Genomic DNA, 24674 nt, shown 5'->3' with positions numbered 1-24674 from the left:
AATGTGGCATTAACCACAGCCACCTGGTGTCTTTCCTGGGCACTTATCAGAATTCCCGGTGGCATGCCTTCCAATGTACCGGCCACCTAATTACCACCCCTTCCCTACTCCTTCTAGGATTCTTCCCTAACCACACAGGCCAAATTTGGGCGCCTCCCCTGTGGGTTCCATAACACCCTGCAACTTCCCTGCTCAGGGCATTCACAGCCCAGCCTCCACCAGAGCCCATGGTACTGAGCTCTCATCGTCTGGTCCAGAAGAGGCTGCCAGCGAAGGGCTGAATTAGAGAGATCTGTTTCCTGCCCTCGCATAGTTCTCAGTGTGGCATTTTTGTTGTTTGCTTGTTTATGGGGGGGGAAAAGTGTTAGTCATTCAGTTGTGTCTGACTCTTTGCGAGCCCATGGACTATTGCCCGCCAGGCTCCTCTGTCCATGAGATTCTCCAGGCAAGAATACTGGAGTGAGTTGCCATTCCCTTCTTCAAGGGATCTTCCTGACCCAGGGATCGAACTCGAGTCTCCTGCACTGCAGGCAGATTCTTTATCGTCTGAGCCATACGTTTCTCTCTAAATCTGCTCTCTCCGAATTATTTTCACCTTGTATGCAAACGAGTAAGTACCTTTGAGTCCTTATCCCAATAACATGTTAATGGATTTAAGTTTATTTTAAAACTGGGGCAGGGGGAGTTCCTTGGTGGTCTAGTGGTTAGGATTTAATGCTTTCACTGCTGTGACCTGGGTTCAATCCCTGGTTTAAAAAATAATAATTATTAAAAATTTAAAACAGAGAGGGAAAAAGGCAAGGGAAAAAAAAGGTGTTTGCACTTTAGATATAAAGTTATATTAAGAGCACTACAGTTTAATACACCTTTAAAAAATTAAATCTTACTTTCACCCTTTGTGGCTCAGTTATTGTCTGGAATTAAGTTTGCTTCATTTCAAGACAACACTTGTACAGCATGTTTTCATTGCTGTCATGGCTAAAAATTTACCTTAAAAGTTTCTTATATGAAAAAGGAAGACGTACTGATATTTTAAAATTGGTTTCTGTCAACTATGCAAAAAAATTTCTGTTGACATTTGCCTAGTCCATTTGCCTTGATATCAACCAAATATTTCTGCTTCTTTTCCCAAGTGGTATAATTGCACCCCTTCTACCAATCTTGGAATCAGAAATGTCTTTGTGCTTCTTTTGGCCAAAGACAGTGCAAAAGGTATAAGAAACGGAGGACATGTCCCGCAGCTGTTTTTGTCTTTGCCATGGGGACCACCAAATGCTTCCAGCAGTGGCCACACGTCAGCCTGCATCCAGAAGTTCAGATGACATGGAGCCCCAGCCAACTTGCAGGGACTTGCAGGATCCCTGAAAAGTCAGCCGTGGCTGTCCGGGGCCACCCAGAACCGGGGGGCTGTGTGTGGAAGCATAAGAGCCTCTCCTGATGGATCGGATGCTGTGAATCTAGTGGTCAGTTACTAGGCAACCTTCTCTTAGCTCCAAACCCTCTAGACTCAGACCCCAGGATGCTGTGCCTGGAGATGCTGCATGTTAGGGTTCTCCTTCTCAGGCTGGCTCCCTATGAGGAGGGCTGTGGAGGGGTAGAGGAGGACTGGAAGGCGGTGGTGTGGTGTTGAGGGGGCTTCCTTTCTCCTGTTGGCTCACTTTTTTGCCAGCATCCTCAGCTGTAGCCATTCTCTCTGGCGGCATTGAGTGCAGCTCCAGTCTCAGCATTTTCACAGCTCTCCTGGCTCCTCAGAGACACTCACGTCAGTTGTGCATGCCCTCCTCAAAGGTCCCAACCCCAAGAAACTTCTCTTCCTGGTTCCTGAACCGCCAACACACACCAGCCAAACACCACCGTCACACCCCACCCCTATCTCACAAGGACCGCTGGCCATCATCACAGAACCTTGCTTCCAAGTTCCATGTTTCAGTAACCCTGTCTCCGCCCCTCATCTTCCAAGCCTAGGGGTCTTCCTGGAATCACCATCCCTGAGTTGCCTTAGCTACTCCTTTCCAGTTTTTCAGTCTTACAAATACATTAGACGAATTCCCCATGTTAAATTCTTTCCGCTGACATAGCTATTCCACATTCTGTTTTCCTGTTTGGACCCTATATACTACACTAATAAGTATTTTTATATACCAGTGAAATGAACACAATCTCTCCTTTACTCAATTATCCCATATTCTTCCGATCTTTCCTGACAAAGGAAAATTTGAGTCACTGAGGTCATCTCTTCCCGAAATTGCTCAGCCTGCAGCATTCATGGAGCAGGTGCAAGCAGTGAACTCTAGGTTGAGGAGCACTGAGGTAACAGTCAAGGGGCGGGGACTGGACTAAACCAAGGCCAAAGTCACTGATTTGTTGATTCCTAAAGAGTCCCAACACCAGAAATCAACTAACATGGACTAAGGTTTTGTTAAAAAGCATACTCTTTAAGTAGAACATTTAAAAAAATTTTATTAGAGTATCACTTCGGTTCAGTTCAGTCGCTCAGTCATGTCCGACTCTTTGCAACCCCATGGACTGCAGCACGCCAGGCCTCCCTGTCCATCACCAACTTCCAGAGCTTGCTCAAACTCATGTTCATTGAGTTAGTGATGCCATCCAACCATCTCATCCTCTGTCTTCCCCTTCACCTGCCACCTTCAATCTTCCCCAGCATCAGGGTCTTTTCCAATAAGTCAGTTCTTCATATCAGGTGGCCAAAGTATTGGAGTTTCAGCTTCAGCATCAGCATCAGTCCTTCCAATGAATATTCAGGACTGATTTCCTTTAGGATGGACTGGTTGGATCTCCTTGCCGTCTAAGGGACTCTCAAGATTCTTCTCCAACACCACAGTTCAAAACCATCAATTTTTTGGCACGCAGCTTTCTTTATAGTCCGACTCTCACATCCATACTTGACTACTGGAAAAACTATAGCTTTGACTAGATGGACCTTTGTTGGCAAAGTAATGTCTCTACTTTTTAAAATGCTGTCTAGAGTGATCATAGCTTTTCTTCCAAGGAGCAAGCATCTTTTAATTTCATGGCTGCAGTCACTATCTGCAGTAATTTTGGAGCCCCAAAAAACAAAGTCTCTCACTGTTTCCACTGTTTCCCCATCTATTTACCATGAAGTGATGGGACCAGATGCCATGATCTTAGTTTTCTGAATGTTGAGCTTTAAGCCAACTTTTTCACTCTCCTCTTTCACTTTCATCAAGAGGCTCTTCAGTTCTTCTTCCCTTTCTGCCATAAGGGTGGTGTCATCTGCATATCTGAGGTTATTGATATTTCTCCTGGGAATCTTGATTCCAGCTTGTGATTCATCCAGTCCAGCATTTCTCATGATGTACTCTACATATAAGCTAAATAAGCAGGGTGACAATATACAGCCTTGATGCATTCCTTTCCCGATTTGCAACCAGTCTGTTGTTCCATGTTTGGTTCTAACTGTTGCTTCTTGACCTGCATACAGATTTCTCAGGAGGCAGATCAGGTGGTCTGGTATTCCTATCTGTTTGAGAATTTTCCACAGCTTGTTGTGATCCACAGAGTCAAAGGCTTTGGCATAGTCAATAAAGCAGAAATAGATGTTTTTCTGGAACTCTCTCCCTTTTCTGATGATCCAATGGATGTTGTCAATTTGATCTCTGGTTCCTCTGCCTTTTCTAAAACCAACTTGAACATCTGGAAGTTCACGGTTCACTTACTGTTGAAGACTGGCTTGGAGAATTTTGAGCATTACTTCACCAGCGTGTGAGATGAGTGCAATTGTGCGGTAGTTTGAGGATTCTTTGGCGTATTGGAGTGTAGTTGACTTATAATGTTGTGTTAGTGTCAGGTATATAGCCAAATGATTCCATTATACATGTATTTATTTTACTTTCTTGTACAGGTTATCACAGAACACTGAATAGAGTTCCCTGCGCTACACTAGGTCCTTGTTGGTTATCTGTCTTACACACAGTATACACAGCAGTGTGTGTGTTCATCCCCAGCTCCCAGTTCACCCCTCCCCTCCAGCACACACTTCCCCTCTGGTAGCCGTAAGTTCGTTTCCAATACCTGTAAGCCTGCTGCTGTTTTTGTAAATAAGTTCATTTGTATCATTTTTAAAAATTAGGCTCTACATATGAATGATATCATGTCCTTGTCTTTCTCTAAATTACTTTACTTAGTATGATCATCTCCAGGTCCATGCATGCTGCTGCAAAGGGCATTATTTCATTCTTTTTTATGAACATACACATGCCATTGTGTACATGCACCACACCTTCTTTATCCGTTCATCCGCAGATGGACATTCAGGTGGTTTCCATATCTTAGCTACTGTGACTAGCACTGCAATGAATATTACAGAGCATGTATGCTTTCTAATTATGGTCTTCTCCTGACATATGCCCAGAGTGGGATTGCTGGATCATATGATAGCTCTATTTTTAGTTTTTAAAGGACCCTCCACACTGTTCTCCATAATGGCTGCATCAATGTACATTCCCACCTCAGAAGAAAAGCTGTGACAAAGCTAGACAGTGTTTAATAAAGCAAAGACATCACTTTGCTGACAAAGGATGGTACAATCAAAGCTATGGTTTTTCCAGTAGTCACATACAGATATGAGAGTTGGATCATAAAGATGACAGAGTGCCAAAGGATTGATGCTTTCAAACTGTGGTGCTGAAGAAGACTCTTGAGAGCCCCTTGGACAGCAAGGAGATCGAACCAGTCAATTCTAAAGGAAATCAACCCTGAATGCTCATTGGAAGGACTGATGCTGAAGCTCCAATACTTTGGCCACCTGATACAAAGAGCCAACTCATTGGAAAAGACCCTGCTGCTGGGAAAGATTGAGGACAGGAGGAGAAGGGGGCGACAGAGGATGAGACAGTTGATGGCATCATCAACTCAATGGACATGAGTTTGAGGAAACTCCAGGAGATAGTGAAAGACAGGGAAGCCTGGCGTGCTGCAGTCCATGGGGTCGCAAAGACTTGGACTCGACTGAGCAACTGAATAACAACAACCAACAGTGAAGGAGAAAAGAAGAATATTTAAATAATGTTATCCACTTGAAATACGAGTTATTTCTAGGCTACTCCTTAAAGAAAATTCCTATCCACTCTTTAATTCATTGCACCTATTGAAGGCACAACAGCGAAGTTGTGAATATGCAGGCTGTACTCATCAACGTACAAGGTCAAAAAACAGTTTGACTTAATAATGAGAAATTCTAATCCATCAGAGAACTCAGCTAAGCTGACATTGGTGATACTTCAGCCCCATTTTTGCACAGGTAGAGAGAAACGAGCATCCCCTCTTCTCCATCAAATTTGCTACTCACTGGTCTTTGCCTGGTTCCCTAAATGCAATCTCATTTATATAATATGAAAAGTAAGTTTGCTTTTTTTAACCAACATCTGACAGCATAGCTATTAAAAAGCCACTTGACAGGATATTGAAGCTCAGAAATCTAACAAGTGGCTTGTTAGTGAAGAATGTCCTGGCTGAACTAAGGAACAGGCTTGCCACTTTTTACCCCATCCTCTGAGGATAATAAGTAAGGAGGACAAAACGAGTGCAGCCCTCCTGGGTCTTCCCTTAAGAGTTTAAAAGCAAAATATTGATTTTGAGTTACCCTGCTTCAACTCAGCTTTGCTCTCATGATATTTTTATTCCCTTGTAGATTTCTGAGTCCATTTGTTGCAGAATTTAAAAAGTAAATCACTGGTGAATCTGTGCTGTGTCCATGTAACATTTCTGCACCTAAAAATATGGTCAATTGACACCTTAAAGGTTTCTGAGCAGCTCTAACTCTTAGTGACATCTCCAGTTGCATGCCCAGTACATTCAAAACAGATAAAGTGGATGAATTGATTTTAGTTGTATAAAACCCTTGACAAAATCTCTTTGTGGCCATCTATGCAGTCTCTTGATGATTTATAAAGGATTTGCTTATGACACAAATGTGATCCTTCCACTCTCTTCCATTTTGTTTTCCAAGTGGGTCCACAGTGAATTTCTTGATGCCAAGAGACCAATGTAGAATGTTCTTCAGTAACCCAGTGGCAGCCATGTAATCTTTACAATTTTGTATTAAGAAATGAGACTAGAATTGTGACTCAGATTATTATCAATATTCCTACCATAGAGCATTGAACTGGAACAGTCAGGGTTTATAAATTTTAGTTACTATTTGAAAAATATTTTTATTTATTTATTTGGCTGCACTGGGTCTTAGCTGTGGCATGGAAGATCTTTCATTGCAGCATGTGGGATCTAGTTCCCTGACCGGGGATGGGACCCAGGCCTCCTGCATTGGGAGCACCGAGTCCCAGCCACTGAACCACCAAGGAAGTCCCAAATTCTATCTACTGTTTTAAATGAATTTTCTTTTGTTGTATGCAAAATTCGCTGACTGAATTCTGACTAGGAGAAGCTGGAGGAAAGTATGCCAACATTCATTCTAAATGAAGTTTAGACATTCTTCTCTGAGTTTCTAGGAAAGAGTTAAGAGGAGTTCACATTCGGGAATAAATCTAAATTATTAGAGAATCTTCATTTAAATTTTTTTGAAAGAATTTCCTAACTTATTAATAGTTTCATCAGCATCCAAAGGAGTGAACATCTTTCTTTTCTGGATTCTTTGAATAGAATAGATTTCAGCATCCTCCTCTGCAAGAGGATGCTTATGAAGTCTCCAAAATGCTCTGATTTTAACCCCCAAATGTGGAAGATGGCTCCCAGCTGTGCCACAGGGCTTCTAGGTGAACTTTATAATGTACTTCCAATTCAATGTTTTATACCTCTGGATTTCTCTTTATAAAATGAATATCCCCACATTCCTATGAGACAAATATCTCTCTGTAGAGATGCTGCTGAAGTCGCACAAAAAGGTAAAAATCTATTTGTCCAATACACATATTAAGGCACTGATGCAGGGAGCTATAATAAAGAGATAAACAAGACACAGATCATGGTAACATACCAGCAAGGGAATCAACAGTCAAAATATAATTATGGAACAGGAAAGTTAGGGATACATTAAACAGAATAGACACATTTCTATCATAGCATTTACACTAACATTTTCCATTCATGCTTGTTAAGGGCAAGTCCACGGATAATATATGTGTTTAGAATATGGCTGCTGAAAATGCAGGAGGCAAACAGACCAAGTGTTAAGCCTTCCTTTTCTAGATCCCAGGAAACAGTCAAGTCTGGACCTAGGTCCCAGGTGTCTCCCTAAAAGCACAGCATCTTTCACACCACCACCCAAAAGTTCTAGGACGTGCACTCAACTCTTGCAAAGTAACATCTAGCAAAATGATCGCAAAGTCAGTGCACAAACGTCCTCTGCTACTTAAATAAAAATGAGAAGCCATGAAAGAATCTAGATGCTGAACAATCTTTTACTTATGCTGCCAAAAATGCCAGATTTTAAAATCAGTTAAAAAAAAATGTTTAAAAGGGTTTTTAAAAATGTAATGATGTACAGAGAGAAGTGAAGGAGGTTCCATTAATCCAGCCGCAGGAGAGGGCAGGGATCTCAGAGAAAGATCCCAAAACAGGAAACATTTGAGCCAAACATTGAACAAGGGTAAGAGCAGCGGCACTCGTGGTAAAGAAGCTGTCTGCCAATGCAGGAGACATAAGAGATGAGGATTTGATCCCTGGGTTGGGAAGATTCCCTGGAGGAGGGCATGGCAGCCCACTCCAGTATTCTTGCCTGGAGATCCCATGGACAGAGGAGCCTGGTAGGGTACAGTCCCTGGGGTCACAAAGAGTTGGACATGGCTGAGCGAATAAGCAGGCATAAGAGCTCACCAAGGCCCAGAGGGCACATGAGTCTCCAAGGGCTGCTGGGACAAAGACTACACTTGGGGTGGCTTGGAACAGTATACTGCCTCCAAGTTCTGAAACCAGAGTCCAAAGCCAAGGTGTCTGCAGTGGCGAGCTCCCTCTGAAGTCTTGAGGGTGGGGGTGGGAGCCGGGGCACACTCGTCCTGAGTCTCCCTCCTCCTTCCTGTTAGTTCCTTCCTTGTGGCGGCCTGGCTCCACTCGTCACGGGATACTCTCCCCATGTGTGTGCCTCGTGTCTAAATGTCCTCTTTCTCTAAGGACAGGCAGGGCATGCTGGGTTAGGAGCCCACACACTAAAGTACTGTCACATCTTACCTAATGACATCTGCAAATAACCAGCTCCAAATAGGGCCACAGCCTGAAGGTCCTATTAAACACACGAAGGGAGGCGGCACATCGAGCTGTAACAGGGGAGCAGCGAGGCCAGGAAAGGCTGCGGGGCTCGCCAGTCACAAGGGATTCCAGGTGGAGCTTGAGTGCAGGGTGAGCGTGCTGAGGCCTCCGGCTCTGGCCAAACACATGCTTTGACTTCCATCCCAAAGATCATAGAAGCTACGGGAGAATTCACAGCAGAAGAGTGACATAATCAGCTTTTCTGTTTAAAAAGATCTCTCCTGGAACTTTCCTGGTGGTCTGGGGGCTAAGGCTCAGGGCTCCCAATGCAGGGGGCCTGGGTTCATCTCTGGTCAGGGAACTAGATCCCACATTCCACAGCTAAAAAAGACCCCGCAACTAACACCTAGCACAGCCAAATAAATGCATATTGAAAAGGAAACAGAACAGAATGCTCCAGGTTTAGAATGGAAGAGGGATTAAAAGAGGCAGAGGAGAGGCAGAAAGGATCTGAGAGCCCTTAGCGGAAGTTAAGGGAAAAAATAGTTTGTGACCATCTTAGAACAGTTTAGTCAGTCTAATTATTTAATTAATAACATATTGCCTCATTAGACTAATTCTCTACAAAGTGGGTAACTCTTAAAATCAAGCTGAGGACAGACTCTGTGCCTGGGGTGGTTCTAGGTTATGAGGCTAGAGATCATAATTTACAAACAGATATTCATGTTGTGATGTGTGATAGGCACCTATGGCTTACTGATGGAGCACATAAACATTGAGAAGGCATCGTTACCTACATTAAACAAAGTATGTGTTAGTCGTTCAGTCCTATCCAACTCTTTGTGACTCCATGGACTGTAGCCTGTGTCTGTCAATGGAATTTTCCAGGCAATAATACTGGAGTGAGTTGCCATTTCCTCCTCCAGAAGATCTTCCTGATCCAGGGATTGAACCCAGGTTTCCTGCATTGCAGGAAGCCCCCAGTGAAACAAATGTACAACCAAATACATTAGAGAGAAAATAAAAGTCAAATACCAAAACAGTAAGTTGTTGGTAAAAGCGAAAATTGCAGGAAAGCTTTCTAGAGGAAGTGGCACTGTAGATGAGTCTTAAAAGTTAACTAGAAAGAAGATAAAACAGAAATACAGCAAGCTTATGTTTTTGTGTGTGTGAGTTAGCTTGTCTTTTCTGGGTTTTGGCCATGCCACGTGGCATGTGGGTTCTTCTCCCATCAGGGATCAAACCCCCTGCATTGGGAGCTTGGAGTCTTAACTACTGGACCACCAGGGAAGTCTTGAGCTTATGTTTTGACTTCTCATTTCAAAGTGAGTTATTACTTCCTTTGCCTTCCGGGGGATAAACTAAGAACTCCTAAGGATTATAAGGTTAGGGATGGAAGGGCCATCATAGGCACCCATTTCTAAACTTTATTTTATAAACTGCCTTGAATGTCTGTGACATTGAAAAGATCTACATGGTGTCAAATGCCTTGACTCCACCTATAAGGTTAATATGAGTAAGTGGCTACTGCAGGGAGACTAACAAGAACTCTTCTTCCAAAAATAAACACAGCATCCTTGTCAGCATCCTGGCAAGAATACCATGTCGATGTATTGCTGAGCCATCCTAACTGGTTTTTAATCCAAAAAGAAAGTGATTCATTTTTGCCCTTTAGGTGACAGGAGTGATTTTTATATTGTGAAATCCTGGCAAAGGTTTCCTATTCACAATAGGTGAGGGGGAAAATGCTGCATTAGGTACCATCTGTCAAATATAAATCCTTCAAAACTAGTGATGACCCCAGAACAAAATATGTAACATAAATGTAGATGATATATTTGATATGCATAATTTTGTTAAAAGGAGGCATCTTCACATAATTTATTATCTTTCTTTCTTAATGAGATTAAACAATTTTATACCCTATTACTTTCGAGGTAGGCTATTAAAAGTTAATTAAAATTAAAAAGCTTTGCTAATTTTATAACTCTGTTTCCTGGACAAATGACTCATTTCTTATTAAATAATAATTGAATATTGGTGACTTAAACACAATAATTTGGATTGAAATATGGTTTCTTTTTTAAAATATTTACTCATTTGGGTGCACCAGGTCTTAGTTGCAGCTCGTAGAATCTTTAGTTGCAGCATCTGAATTCTTAGTTGCAACATGTGAGACCTAGTTCCCTGACCAGGGATGGAACCCAGGACCCAGTGGGAGCACAGAGTCTTAGCCACTGGACCACCAGGCAAGTCCCTGCAGTATGGTGTCTTTCTTTACAACATAAGCCCTGGGGAAATTAATGTACCAGTCAGGAAGGTTTCACTACAAGCCACAGAACCCCAACTAAAGATGGCATAAAAACAATCAGTATCTTAAACAGACATCATGGTGTGTAATCATATAACTGAAGTCCCCTACTGTCCTTTTTAAAATGTATTTCATGTAAAAACTTTTCCCTCTGCCCATGAAGGGAAATTCCAATAATGCAAATAAATAAATAATTTGCAGTCTTTTTAAGTTGGAAAACTTACCAAGTGTAATAATTATCTGTGGTCCCATGTAATAATCATAAATTTGAGCATGATTTTGAGTTAAAACATTGTCTCTCCCTAATTCTTGGGGCTTCTGAAGGCAGGAAGCCAGGGAAAGCAGCATGAACCTGCCCTTTATCAACCCCACCTCCCACCTTTACTGACTCACTCAAGAGTCAAAGTGGAAAAGGTGAGGGGGTGAAAGGAGCCCAGAATTTCTTTCTTGATTGGCCTTGTGAGTGGCACAGGGAACCCAGCCAATGATGAAGGCTGATTCTTCTTGGGGACTTGCAGCGTTTGTTCAGAGGCCATCTGTAAGAACGTGCATGTCCTGTGACATTGGCAAAGTATCTGCTCTCTCTCTGCCCATTCTCCATTCTGCTCCTTGGAATTTTCCAGCAGTCACTCCACAGAAGCTCTTTCAGCTGTGGCCTTGCTGCCCCCAAGGGTTCTCCTCTTGAACAAGATTCAAAATCACTCTCTCTCTCTCCTCTTCCCCCACACTTTCCTCCTCTTCTCTTATCTTCCCGCATCTAATTATTGGGAAATCTCACTCTTCTTTTAGCAGAAAAATCTCTATCATCCATCTTCAGAGATTTCAACTAGTAAAAATCAGAGTTGTCACCGATAGACCTCAGAGAACCTCTCAAAGGTGATGATCCTACCCAGCAACTCCACTCCTGGCATATACCCAGAGAAAACTATACTTTGAAAAGATAAATGCACCCCAATGTTCACTGCACCACTGTTTACAATAGTCAGGACAAAGAAGCAACCTAAATATTCATCAAAAGAGGAACAGATAAAGAAGATGTGGTACATATATACAATGGAATATTACTCAGCCATAAAAAAGAATGAAATCATGCCATTTGCAGCAACATGTATGGACTTAAAATATGTCACCTGAAGTGAAATAGTGAGATACAGAAAAACAAATATCATATGATATTGCTCATATGTGGACTCTAAAAAAAGAGTACAAATGAACTTATCTACAAAACAGAAATGGAGTTACAGATGTAGAAAACAAACTTACGGTTATCAGGGAGTAAGAGGGAGTTTGGGATTGACATATACACAATACTATATATAAAATAGACAACAAATAAGAGCTACTATATAGCACAGGGATCTCTACTCAGTATTCTGTAATAAGCAATATGGAAAAAGAAACTAAAGAAGAGTGAATGTATGTACATGTAGAACTGATGCTCTTTGCTCTACATCTGAAAATAATACAACAGTGTAAATCAACTATACTTCAATAAAAATTAAAAAAACAATTATTCTGATTATGCTAATTGACCACTTACTAGTTCTGGATACTTTTCATGAATTAGCTCATTTAATCTTCAGAGCAAACCTATGAGGTAGAAAGTACTCACTTTCTCCAGAAAAATGAAGAAACTTGCCCTGTCTCCCCACTGGTAGGCGATGGAGCATGGATGGGTCCTCTTTTCCTTGCACTTTGGCCTCTTAATTAGATCTCCTGGTGACTGTTTGCCATCTGCTCTTCCCTGCTCAGGTACATAAGCACACACCCTGTCCCACTGTCCCAAGAGAGCATCTCTCAAAAGAACAACATCTCCAGCACCTTAAAAAGACACATCTTAGATATCCACATGAAAGCAAGTGAAGAAGTGTCTACCCCCTCCCTCACTGCAACCAGAGCTGAACCTATCACTTTCCAGGCATCAGACTGACATCCAGGAAGGCAGGCACAGGCAACTGAAGGCCCAGGGACACTCAGGTGCTCTTTCCTCATCCTCGCATCAAACTTTCCCTGCTGCTCTTTTCTTTGTTGGCCTTGCCCTTCGAAAGTGCCTGGGCTTGGCTCTTGCTGCTGGTCTTTGTCTTGGTCTGACACATCTTGGTTAACAGATATGAGCCAGGTGCTACAAGACCTTAGCCCTCAGCCTCTCAGGCCACCTAGAGAATGTCAAGTAGCAAACCTTGGAAAATAACCACTTTCCACTTTATTCACATCAGTGAGGATTTTACCAACTGTACAAATTAATATGGGCATTTTGGCTAATTTTGACTATACAGATCTTTGTTGGCAAAGTAATGTCTCTTCTTTTTAATATGCTGTCTGGGTTGTCATAGCTTTTCTTCCAAGGAGCATAGATTTTCTTCCCAGCCTTTTAATTTCATGGCTTATCATAAAACCTTTAATTTCAAGGTTTGTCATAGCCTTTCTTCCAAGGAGTCATAGGTTTTCATTCAAGTCTTTTAATTTCATGGCTGCAGTCACTATCTGCAGTGATTTTGAAGCCCAAGAAAATAAAGTCTGTCACTGTTTCCAATTTTTCCTCATCTATTTGCCATGAAGTGATGGGACCGGATGCCATGATCTTAGCTTTTTGAATGTTGAGCTTTAAGCCACCTTTTTCACTCTCTTCTTTCACCTTCATCAAGAGGCTCTTTAGCTCCTCTTTGCTTTCTGCCATAAGGGTGGTGTCATCTTAATATCTGAGGTTGTTGATATTTCTCCTGACAATCTTGATTCCAGTTTGTGCTTCATCCACCCTGGCATTTCACATGATGTACTCTGTATATAAGTTAAATAAGCAGGGTGACAATATACAGCCGTGACATACTCCTTCCCCAATTTGGAACCAGTTCGTTGTTCCATATCTGGATCTAATGCTTGTTTCTTGATCTGCACACAGGTTTTGCAGGAGGCAGGTAAGGTGGTCTGGTATTCCCATGTCTTTAAAAATTTTCCACAGAATTTTGCTATACAGAAAAGTAAATCAATTATACACCTATGTACATTCTTTCTTATATATTCTTTTCTATTGTGGTCTCTCGTAAGATGTTGAATATAGTTCCCTGTGCGCTACAGTTGGACCTTGTTTTTGCATCCGTCCCATATGTAGAAGTTTTACCTGCCAACCCCAGCCTCCCACTCCATCCCTGCCCACTCCCCTCCCCTTGGCAACAACCAGTCTGCTCTCTATGACCATGATTCTGTTTCTGTTTCACAGAAAGGATAATCTGTGTTATAGTTTAGATTCCATTTATAAGTGATATCGTATGATGTTGTCTTTCTCTTTCTGACTTATTTAACTTAGTCTGATAATCTCTAGGCCCATCCACATTGCTGCAAATGGCATCATTTCATTCATTTTGTGGCTGAGTAATATTCCATTGCATGTGTGCTCCATATCTTCTTTATCCATTCATCTGTCAATGGATATTGAGGCTGTTTGCCTGTCTTGGCTATTGTGAACAGTGCTGCTATGAACTTAAGGGTGTGTGTACCACACTACCAAGGAAGTCCCTATCAATTTTTTAAATTGAAGTATAGTTCATTTACCAGGTGGCGCCAGTGGTAAAGAACCCACCTGCCAATGCAGGTGGACGTAAGCGATGCAGGTTCAGTCCCTGGATAGGGAGATCCCCTGGAGGAGGACATGGCAACCCACTCCAACATTCTTGCCTGGAGAATCCCATGCACAGGGGAGCCTGGTGGGCTACAGTCCATGGGGTCACAAAGAGTCAGATATGACTGAAGCAACTTAGCACGCACACACAGTTCACTTACACTGCTGTATTAACTACCGCTGTTCAGCAAAGTGGTTCTGTTACACAAATGCATGTTGTCTTTTAATATACTTTTCCATTGCAGCTTATCCTAGGATATTGACATTATTGCTTGTTAACACCCAAATATTCATTTTCCTCTCCCTTTCCTTGTAGCCCTAATTTTGGGAGGCTGTTTATATGCTTTCCCCAGACTTTGAAATGACCCCATCTCTCTGGGCATAGAGATTGATTCAGTGATGAGCAGGGTACCTTCTAGGCCTCTGAGAACAGAGGAGAACCTGGAAGCTTCTGGAAAAGACTTTTTCCTCAACATTGTTTAGATATGAATTAGTCTTCATATTAGATACAATCCCAGTGAAAATCCCAACAGAGTTTTTAAAAAGTAAAAACTCAGTAAGATGAAGAAATGATCAGAAAGCAATGAAGATGTATATGACTACATGATACTTCTTTTTCTAAAATATTAATTTAAATGCTTATTTCCTCTTTTGCATTTTGTATTAGAACTATTTTAAAGCTCTGGCTTTATAAATGTTGATGAGCTAATTCTAAAACTCAAATGGAAATGCAAAGGGCTCAAATAGTTGTAGTTTTTGACGGCATCCCATTCGTTTGCACATACAATATTCATAAGTTTTAAATGTAACTTTAATTCTATTCATGATTTATCCTTTAGTCCTATGTGTATGTGCATGCTCAATCACGTCCAACTCTTTGCAATCCCACGGACTGTAGCCCATCAGGCTCCTCTGTCCATGTACTCCAGGCAAAAATACTGGAGTGAGTTGCCATTTCATTCTCCAGGGAATCTTCTTGACCCAGGGATCAAATCCACGATTTTTGCATCTCCTGCCTTGGCAGGCAGATTCTTCACCACTGGAAGTTTTTAGTCCTAATAACACTACAGAAGAATGATTTTAAATATTCAAATTTGTATTGCTGATTTAAAACTTTTTCACAATGGTCACGAAACACGATCTTGAAATTTCAACTATTTTGGAAGCTAAAAAGAAATTTGAGTTTTTCTTTATGAACAATTTTTATAAAATTTCTTCAAATTCTTGAAATGTCCTGACCCATAACTTTGAAAGTAAGTATTAACTTAAGTCTCTACCATCTAGTTGCTGTATTTTACTCCTTGTGCATTGTGAAGCTAGGAATGAAAACCAAGTATTTAGTCTGTAGTTCTTTCTCTACAGAAAGCCTTGTGTCATCAAATCTTTCTAGAGAGAAAAGAACCGGAAGTTTAATAGCTATTGTTTTGTGTAATAGCTATTCTTAATAAAGAAATAGCTTCACTCCCCTTGCTGTCATAGGACATCTGAGAACTTTCAGCAGGAAAATAATGGGCTGCTTTGCTCATGTTCAGAAAAGGTCATTGGAAGGACTGATGCTGAAGCTGAAACTCCAAAACTTTGGCTACCTTATGCGAAGAGTTGACTCATTGGAAAAGATCCTGATGCTGGGAGGGATTGGGGGCAGAAGGAGAAGGGGACGACAGAGGATGAGATGGCTGGATGGCATCACCGACTCGATGGGCATGGGTTTGGGTAGACTCTGGGAGTTGGTGATGGACAGGGAGGCCTGGCATGCTGCGATTCATGGGGTCGCAGAGAGTTGGACACAACTGAGCGATTGGACTGAACTGAACTGAACTGAGGGAAATTTCGCCATTTTCATAAATCAGAGACACTTACAGTCCTTTCCCCTACAAGCAGTTGCTGCAATTCACTTAGTATCATTGTGTATCCTATGAACTACTAACACAAGAAGTGAATTCAAAGTATACTGTTATCCTCCTAGACAAAGATGATGTACTGATGATAGTGTCACTTCTACAAGTCAATGAAAGAGAAGAAAGTGACACCCACTACTTTTCTTGGGAATCAGAAGTTGAATCACCATATTCAGCACTGGTCATACCAGATCTTTAAAGAACTAGCAGAAACCAACAAGTAATCATAAATTCATACATAATCATTCTTTCACTTAACAAAAGCATTCACCCTTTCTAGAAAAACAAAAAACATCTTCCTCATAGAATTTTTTCTTTGCTAGTAAATTGTTTTGTTTTTGTTGTTGCCTGTGTTTGGTTGGTTTTGGGTTACCAGTAACTTTGGAAACTTCTCTTAAAAATAAGAGTAACAATTTTCCAACTGTAACGACTATAAACAGTTACACCACACTGAATTATTATATCAAAAACTTGCTTTTTAAATTATATGAAGAGAATTAATAAAAAGCTGTCTAAAATTTTTTTATTAAAAAATATAAGAACAACAAAAAAGAGTAATAATATTAGGGAATTAAGAGATTACATCTAAGGTCAGAGATAAATCTAACCTTATGAATCCTGGGGTCTCAGGGGTAGCACAGAGTCTGGCAGCTGGTAAGTCCTTCACAAACTTGTGCTGAATGAGCTTACGCAGCACTGTCTAAATGATGCAATCCCAGAAAAAGCACTCTGCTGCTGTCCGAGACAAATCGCATTCTTGCAGCACTGTTGAGATTCCTTGACTTATTTGGTATGCTACCAAAGCTTTTCTCTTCCATTCTGGAAGCCCTTTTAATCCAACTCTAGTTCTCCGATGCTAACGGTTGCTTTTCAATCTACTGAAGGAAGGGTAGGAAGAGCGGGAAAAAGAAAAGGAAGATATATAGACCATGAAACTTCTCCACATTATTCCTCTTACTGCTGTGTACTCATGGTGAGCCACCTAAAAGGTGGATTTTGGTCCAGGAGGGATGGTCAATACAAGTGTTTAAACAAGAATCTCATCATTCACATTCAATCCACAGATGTGCTTCGGCCCTGGGCAAAATTTTCCCAGATTTTAAGATATTTGGATGGTATCCAATATTTGTAAGTTGAGAAAGTTTGCATAAATACCTAAATTCTGCCTTGCTTGAAAAATCAGGAGAATTAACAAAATCAGTGTCCAACTATTCACCAGTGACAGTGGGCTACAACTGAATAATGATGCCCCTTCAGAGGAGGGCATTTTGCCCCCTGTGCCATAGACACCCCACCTCCCATTCTGTCTGCAGCTGCATTTGTGATCGTGGACCGCAGACCGTCTACAAGCACCATGGCTGGGAGCACGGGCTCTGAACCCAGCCACCTCGGTTTGAATCCAGAGCCCATAATGTATGATCAGTGCTCCTCTTAGGGAAGTTCCTGAATCTTTCTGTACCTCAGTTCCTGATGTGTAAAGCGAGATAATAATTAATATCCACCTTTTGATGGTGGGCTTGCCTAGTGGCTCAGATGATAAGGAATCTGCCTGCAATGCAGGAGACCTGGGTTTGATCCCTGGGTCAGGAAGATCCCCTGGAGGAGGGCATGGTAACCCACTCTAGTATTCTTACCTGGAGAATTCCATGGACAGAAGAGCCTGGCGGGCTACAGTCCATGGAGTCACAAACAGTCAGACACAACTGAGCAACAGCATTTTCACTTTACACTTGTGATGAGGATTAAATAATTTTGTATATGAAAGAACTTAGAACGGTGCCTCACATGTCACAGGTAGCCAGTAAATATCAATTATTACCATCACCTTGCCTGAACTGTGTTTTCTTACAGTAAGGTTAAGAAAAAAGTGAAATAGTACCTACCCTTCTGTCTCAATCAAAAGTGGGAAAGATACAATTGACTTGGGAAATAGGACTCTTCCTAGTGTCAAGGAGAATGATGATGCCACCATGAAACAATTCACAGCAAGAGCTTCAACCAGAAATGCAGGATAATGGTGGGAAAAGATTATCTAAAGAAGGCATTGGGGCTTAACAAAAGTGTTTGTTTTTTAATTTAAACATATTGATGGACTGATGTCTTAACCCAAAGCACAGCAATAAATTTACAGAAAAGAAAATGGAATTAACCGTGATTCTCTCATTTACTTTATCAACCTGGCTTTTACCCAGATGCATTCAGTTTAGTCATTCTGAATTTAAGTTTTAATTTTAAAACAAGTCTATGAACTATTCCCCCACCAAAAAAGATAGTTGTCTGGATGAGGCAAACTGAACTTAAAACCCTAGACATTAGAAAACCCAATAGATCTATTTTTTTTTTTACAGTACTATAATAACCAACAAGGACCTACTATATAGCACAAAGAACTCTGCTCAATATTCTGTGATAACCTATATGAGAAAAGAATCTGAAGAAGAATGAAGATATGTATATGTATGGTTGAGTCACTTTGCTATACACCTGGAACTAACACAACATTGTAAAACAACTCCAATAAAATTTTAATTAAATTTTTTTACATTATTGTAATAGCAAATTGTTAAAAATTGTGACATGAACAATCACATTTCTAAACAATCAATTTAATAATATAATAAACGTAAAATAGACTTCTGTGAAAGGTGGCCCAGGATTATAGAACATCCTTGCACAAAATAGAACAAAATAAACAAAAGACATAAACTCAAGGAATAAGTCCGCCATGCCAAAACAAAAGGGAAAAGAGTCCAATCTATCAACTGTGGTGAGAACCATCCAGAGACAGACAAATCTGCAGCATGTTGGAGGCAGAGTCTGGGAATCAAAACAACAAGATCAGGGAAGTCCAACTCAAGGCCTTGGGATGACTCTGGAAATTCTCTCCAAGCTAGGGAAACAGCTGGCCCCAGGGAAGATCAGAGCACCTCAGAGGGCTCCCTCCTCCCGTCACTGGGAGGAGGAGCTAAGGTGCACAAAAGGAAGGCTTTTCAGAGGGCCGAAGGAGGTACGGGTCACTGTATCACACTCAACCAGGCAGTTTCCATAAAAAGGCATAACCCCGGAAATTCTGATTCAGTCAGTGCCGAGCTGGGAAGGACACAGCAATGCAAAAGGTTACCTATTACAGCATTACCTATATAGTAAACATCTGTAAACAGACGAAATGATTGTCAGTGGGGAAATGGACAAATAACCATGTGTACCCATGGAATACTCTTGCAAGTAGCCCCAAAAATGAGGACGCTCTTTATGCACTGATATGAAACAATTTCCAACATACACTGCTAAAAGACAAAGAAAAGCCTGATGCAGAAGAGTGCTGTAATATGCTTTGTTGTTCTTCTTCAGTTGCTCGGTCCTGTCCAGCTCTTTGCGACCCCATGGCCGTAGCACGCCACGCATCCTTCACCGTCTCCCGGAGCTTACTCAAACTCACATCCATTGAGTCGGTGATGCCGTCCAACCATTTCATCCTCTATCGTTCCCTTCTCCTCCTGCCTTCAATCTTTCCCAGCATCAGAGCCTTTTCAAATGAGTCAGTTCTTGCTACCATTGGGAAAAATTAAACTATAAATGTGTCTCTATTTGAATGAAATATCTCTATAAATATTTATTTAAAAAAAAAAAACTAATATTGGTTGTATCTGGGAAGAGCAACTGAGTGGCTGGGAAAAAAGGGGGGAAAGAAAATTTCCCTTTTTTACTGTTGAATTTTAAACCATGGAAATATGTTGCTGCTGCTGCTCAGTCGCTTGTCGTGTCTGACTCTGTGCGACCCTATGGACTGTCAGCTGTCAGGCTCCTCTGTCCATGGAACTCTCCAGGCAAGAGCACTGGAGTGGGTTGCCAAGCTCTTCTCCAGGAGATTTTCCCAACCCAGGGGTTGAACCCGGGTCTCCTGCATTGCAGGCAGGTTCAATGCATCTGTTGAGATACCAGGGAAGCCCCTGTGAATGTAGTACTTATTCTAGAAATAAATAAATGCCTGAGAAACATAAAAAGGAAAGGAAGGAGGCAGGTAGGGAGGGAAAGAGGAGGGAAGATCAGATTATAGGAAAATAGCACCTGCAAAGTTTTCCTGAAAAAAAAAAATGTGTATGATAACATAATCCAATCATGCAAAAGAGACTGAAGATGTAGAGGGCAGTATGCAGAGTACCACTAGGAAGTTCAAGATCCTTTCAATCATAAATAATGGCAAATCATTACAGCAATTGCATTTATAAGACAAATTTATATCTTCATATTTTTAATAGAAAACAAAATAACATCAAATTTACGAAAATATAGAAGAGGTATAATATGGATATAATGGACTGGTCCTTAAACCTCAAAACTTGCTGTCAAAAATTCAAAGGTGGGAGCCAGTGACTGCTCTCATTCATTCACCCAATCACCTCTGTGCATCATCTTCTTGTTACCTGTGAGGCCATGTGCTTGGAACTGGGGATGCAGGGTTAATAAACAAATATCCACTGTGTCCTGACACTTCCATTTCAACTGGTCTCCTGTTTCACAATAGTTTATAGATGCTGTTTTATTTCTTAGGCTGGGTGGGGAAAAGATAGGCATATTATTTAAAGACATACAAATAATCATAAAAGACAGGCATTTTCTGAAATCCTAGTAAAATATGGGGAGGGAGAAAAGGAGACAAAAAAATATATATATATAGCTTATATCACACACTGAAAGAGAAGAAAATAAAAAAGGCATCAAGGAAGAAGCAAAATCCTAAAATAAGATGGCAGAATCAAGACCAAATGCAAAATGTGACTATATTACTATGTAAAATAGATGGCTATATTATATAATGATACTATTTTTGGTATAATTCTCAGCTAAACATTTGAAAATTTAAGAATTAAATAGCCCTATAAAAATAGGAGACAAACTTCCCTGGTGGCAGAGTGGGTAAGAGTCCCCGTGCCAATGCAGGGAACATGGGCTCCATCCCTGGTCCAGGAAGGTTTCATGTGCCTTGGAGCAGCTGAATTCGCGGGTTACAACTCCTGAGCCCATGGTCTAGAGCCTGCACGCCACAACTGCCAAGCCAAGCGCCAAGAGCCTGGGCTCCGCCACGAAGAGACGCCGCTGCAGTGAGACCTCTGCAGCAAAGAGCAGATCCTGCCCACTGGAGCCAGAGAAAGCCCCTGCAAAGCAACAGAGACCCTGTGCGGTCAATAATAAATAATCTCTAGTTAAATTTAGAAAACAGGATAAAAATGGAAAGGCTTGAAAAGAGTATTTCCAAAGTATTCATTTCAGGGATAAATTCTCATTCAACTGACACTGGTACTCAGGTTGTTTCATAGAGAATAAAATTAGTCCCCCAATTTTTAGAAATTTAGCAGACCATTGCAATCAAGACCTAACAGAGGACGCAGACCAAATTTCCTTTTAAGTACTGATGCAAAGCTCTCAGATAATAGATTAGCATGAAGAGCCTAGCAACGCACGGTGAATGTGAACTATGACCACTGCCAGTTACTCCTCCAGGAGCGCAAGGGTGTTTGCTATTGGAAAATCTCTTAGTAAATTCACCATAATGAAAGATTTCATGTAGTAATATACTAATCTCCATAGAAATCAGGGTTGCCAGGGGTTGAGGGTTGAGAAAGGGAACTGACTACAGAGGAGGACTTGGGAACTTTGGGTGGTAAAAGTGCTCTATATCCAATTGTGGTATCAGTTACTCAAATACACACACTTCTCACAACATACCCGCTGCACACGTCTAAAAGAGGGGAGTTTTGACTGTATGTAAAAGAAACCTTAACAAAGTTAACTTTCAAAATAATTCACTTGAATCAACATGGCATTTCAGATTTGGAAAAAAACTGGACAATATCTCAGATAAAATAAAAGGCAAAGGCAAACTCCTCAATTTGTATATAGCCACAAAACATATGCACAAATATGGATTTAGAAAAGCATATGCAAATATATTCTAAATTCCTATATTACATCTATTCAAAATTTAGCATCAGGCTGGGTGATTTAGCATAAGAAATATTTCCAGTAAACTCAGGTATAAGACATGAGTATTCAATAATTTTTTAACTATTAATTTATTATATAACCATGTATTTATCAGTTAACTATGATTTAGTTACTTCAGCTATTATTTAAAATTCATTCTGAGAGACAGCTCAATATTCAACATTTAAACTATTGGAAAAAAGGAAGAAAGTAATCATGTCTGAGGGAAGAATGTAGAAAACCAAAAGCTAATAAATACAAAGCTACTCAAAGGCATAAGAGAATTCAGAAAGTAGTTAATAACATGATTTATTTAAAAAACCAATAGTTTTACTATAACAAATAAGATCCAGTTAGAAACTATAACAAAAGATTCCCTTTACAATAGAAATAATAATATAAATACATAAGTATAAATTTATCAAGAAATATCAGTTCAGTTCAGTCGCTCAGTCATATCCAACTTTTTGTGACCTCACGGACTACAGCACCCCAGGCCTCCCTGTCCATCACCAACTCCCAGAGTTTACTCAAACCCAAGTCCATTGAGTCCATGATGCCATCCAACCATCTCCTCCTGTCATCACCTTCTCTTTCTGCCTTCAGTCTTAACCAGCATCAGGGTCTTTTACAATGAGTCAGTTCTTCGCATCGGGTGGCCAAAGTATTGGAACTTCAGCTTTAGCATCAGTCCTTCCAATGAACACCCAGGACTGATTTCCTTTAGAATGGACTGGTTGGATCTCCTTGCAGTCCAAGGGACTCTCAAGAGTCTTCTCCAACACCACAGTTCAAAAGCATCAATTCTATGGTGCTCAGCTTTCTTTATAGTCCAACTCTCACATCCATACATGACTACTAGAAAAACCATAGCTTTGACTAGACAGACCTTTGTTGGCAAAGTAATGTCTCTGGCTTTTTAACAAGCTGTCTAAGTTGGTCATAACTTTTCTTCCAAGGAGTAAGCGTCTTTTAATTTCATGGCTGCAGTCACCATCTGCTGTGATTTTGGAGCCCAAAAAACTAAAGTCTGTCACTATTTCCATTGTTTCCCCATTTATTTGCCATGAAGTGATGGGACCAGATGCCATGGTCTTAGTTTTCTAAATATTGAGTTTTAAGCCAATTTTTTCACTCTCCTCTTTCACTTTCATCAAGAGGCTCTTCAGTTCTTCTTCACTTTCTGCCATAAGGGTGGTGTCATTTGCATATTTGCATATCTGATATTTCTCCTGGCAATCTTGATTCCAGCTTGTGCTTCCTCCAGCCCAGCGTTTCTCATGATATACTCTGCATATAAGTTAAATAAGCAGGGTGACAATATACAGCCTTGACATACACCTTTCCCTATTTGGAACCAGTCTGTTGTTCCATGTCCAGCCTACAAAACACACAGCTAGACTGAGAGATGAGTTGGATGAATGTTAGATACATGTATATTAATTTTAATAAGTTTAGGACTTCTCTGGTGGTCTAGTAGTTACAAATCCACCCGCCAATACAGGGGACATGGGTTCAATCCCCAGTCAGGGAAGATTCCACATGCCATGGAGCAACTAAGTCTGCAAGCCACAACTATTGAGCCCATGTGCTTTAACTCCTGAAGCCTGTGCACCGAGAGCCCATGCTCTGAAATAAGAGAAGTCATCATAAAGAGTAGCATCTCACAGCAACTAAAAAAAGCCTGAGCAGCAGTGAAGAACCAGCACAACCAAAAAAATAAATAAACCTAAAAAAAAAAAAGATAGAAAGTTTATGTTATAAAGATGTCATTTTTCCTTTAAAAAAAAGTCTAAATTCAATACAATTCTGATCAAAACCCCAGTTCTCAATTTCATCTAGAAAAATAAAATAAGACAATAGTTAAGAAATTGCTTTAAAAGAAAAGTGTAAACTATAAAAATCCTACAAGAGAACATAGGCGGAACACTCTTTGACCTAAATTGTAGCACTATCTTCTTGAATCCATCTCCTAAGGTCAAAGAAAGGAAAAATAAACAAATGGGACCTAATTAAACCTAAGAGCTTTTTCACAGAAAAGGAAACCATTGACCAAATGAATACACAATCTACAGACTGGGAGAGAACACTTGCAAATGAGGCAACCAACAAGGGGTTAATCTCCAAAGTGCACAAACAACTCACATAACCAATATAAAAAAAAAAACCAAGCACCTTGATTTAAAAATGGGCATTAAGACCTGACTAGATATTTCTCCAAAGAATACATACAGATGGGTAGGAGGCACGTGAATAGACGCCCAATATCACTAAATATTAGAGAATGCAAACCAAAACCACAGTGAGATGTCACCTCACACCTTTCAGAATGCCCCCTCATCAAAAAGTCTACAAATAACAAATGTTGGTGAGGAGGTGGACAAAAGAGAACCCTAGCAAACTGTTGGTGGAAATATAAATTGGAGCAGCCACTGTGGAAGAATATGGAAGTTCCCTAAAGAACTAAAAATAGAGCTACCATATGACCCAGCATTCCTACTCCTGAATATATATTCAGAAAAAACAAATATTAATTCAAAAAGATAAATGCACCCCAATGTTCACAGCAGCATTATTTACAATAGCCAAGACATGGAAGCAATTCAAGTACCTATCAACAAACAAATAAATTAAGAAGATATATGAGAGAGGACATATGTATAACTATGGCTGGTTCATGTTG

The sequence above is a fragment of the Dama dama genome, chromosome 24, assembly GCF_033118175.1.
Source record: "Dama dama isolate Ldn47 chromosome 24, ASM3311817v1, whole genome shotgun sequence".
Classification (NCBI taxonomy): Eukaryota; Metazoa; Chordata; class Mammalia; order Artiodactyla; family Cervidae; genus Dama; species Dama dama.
Note: the sequence above shows the minus strand (reverse complement) of the source record.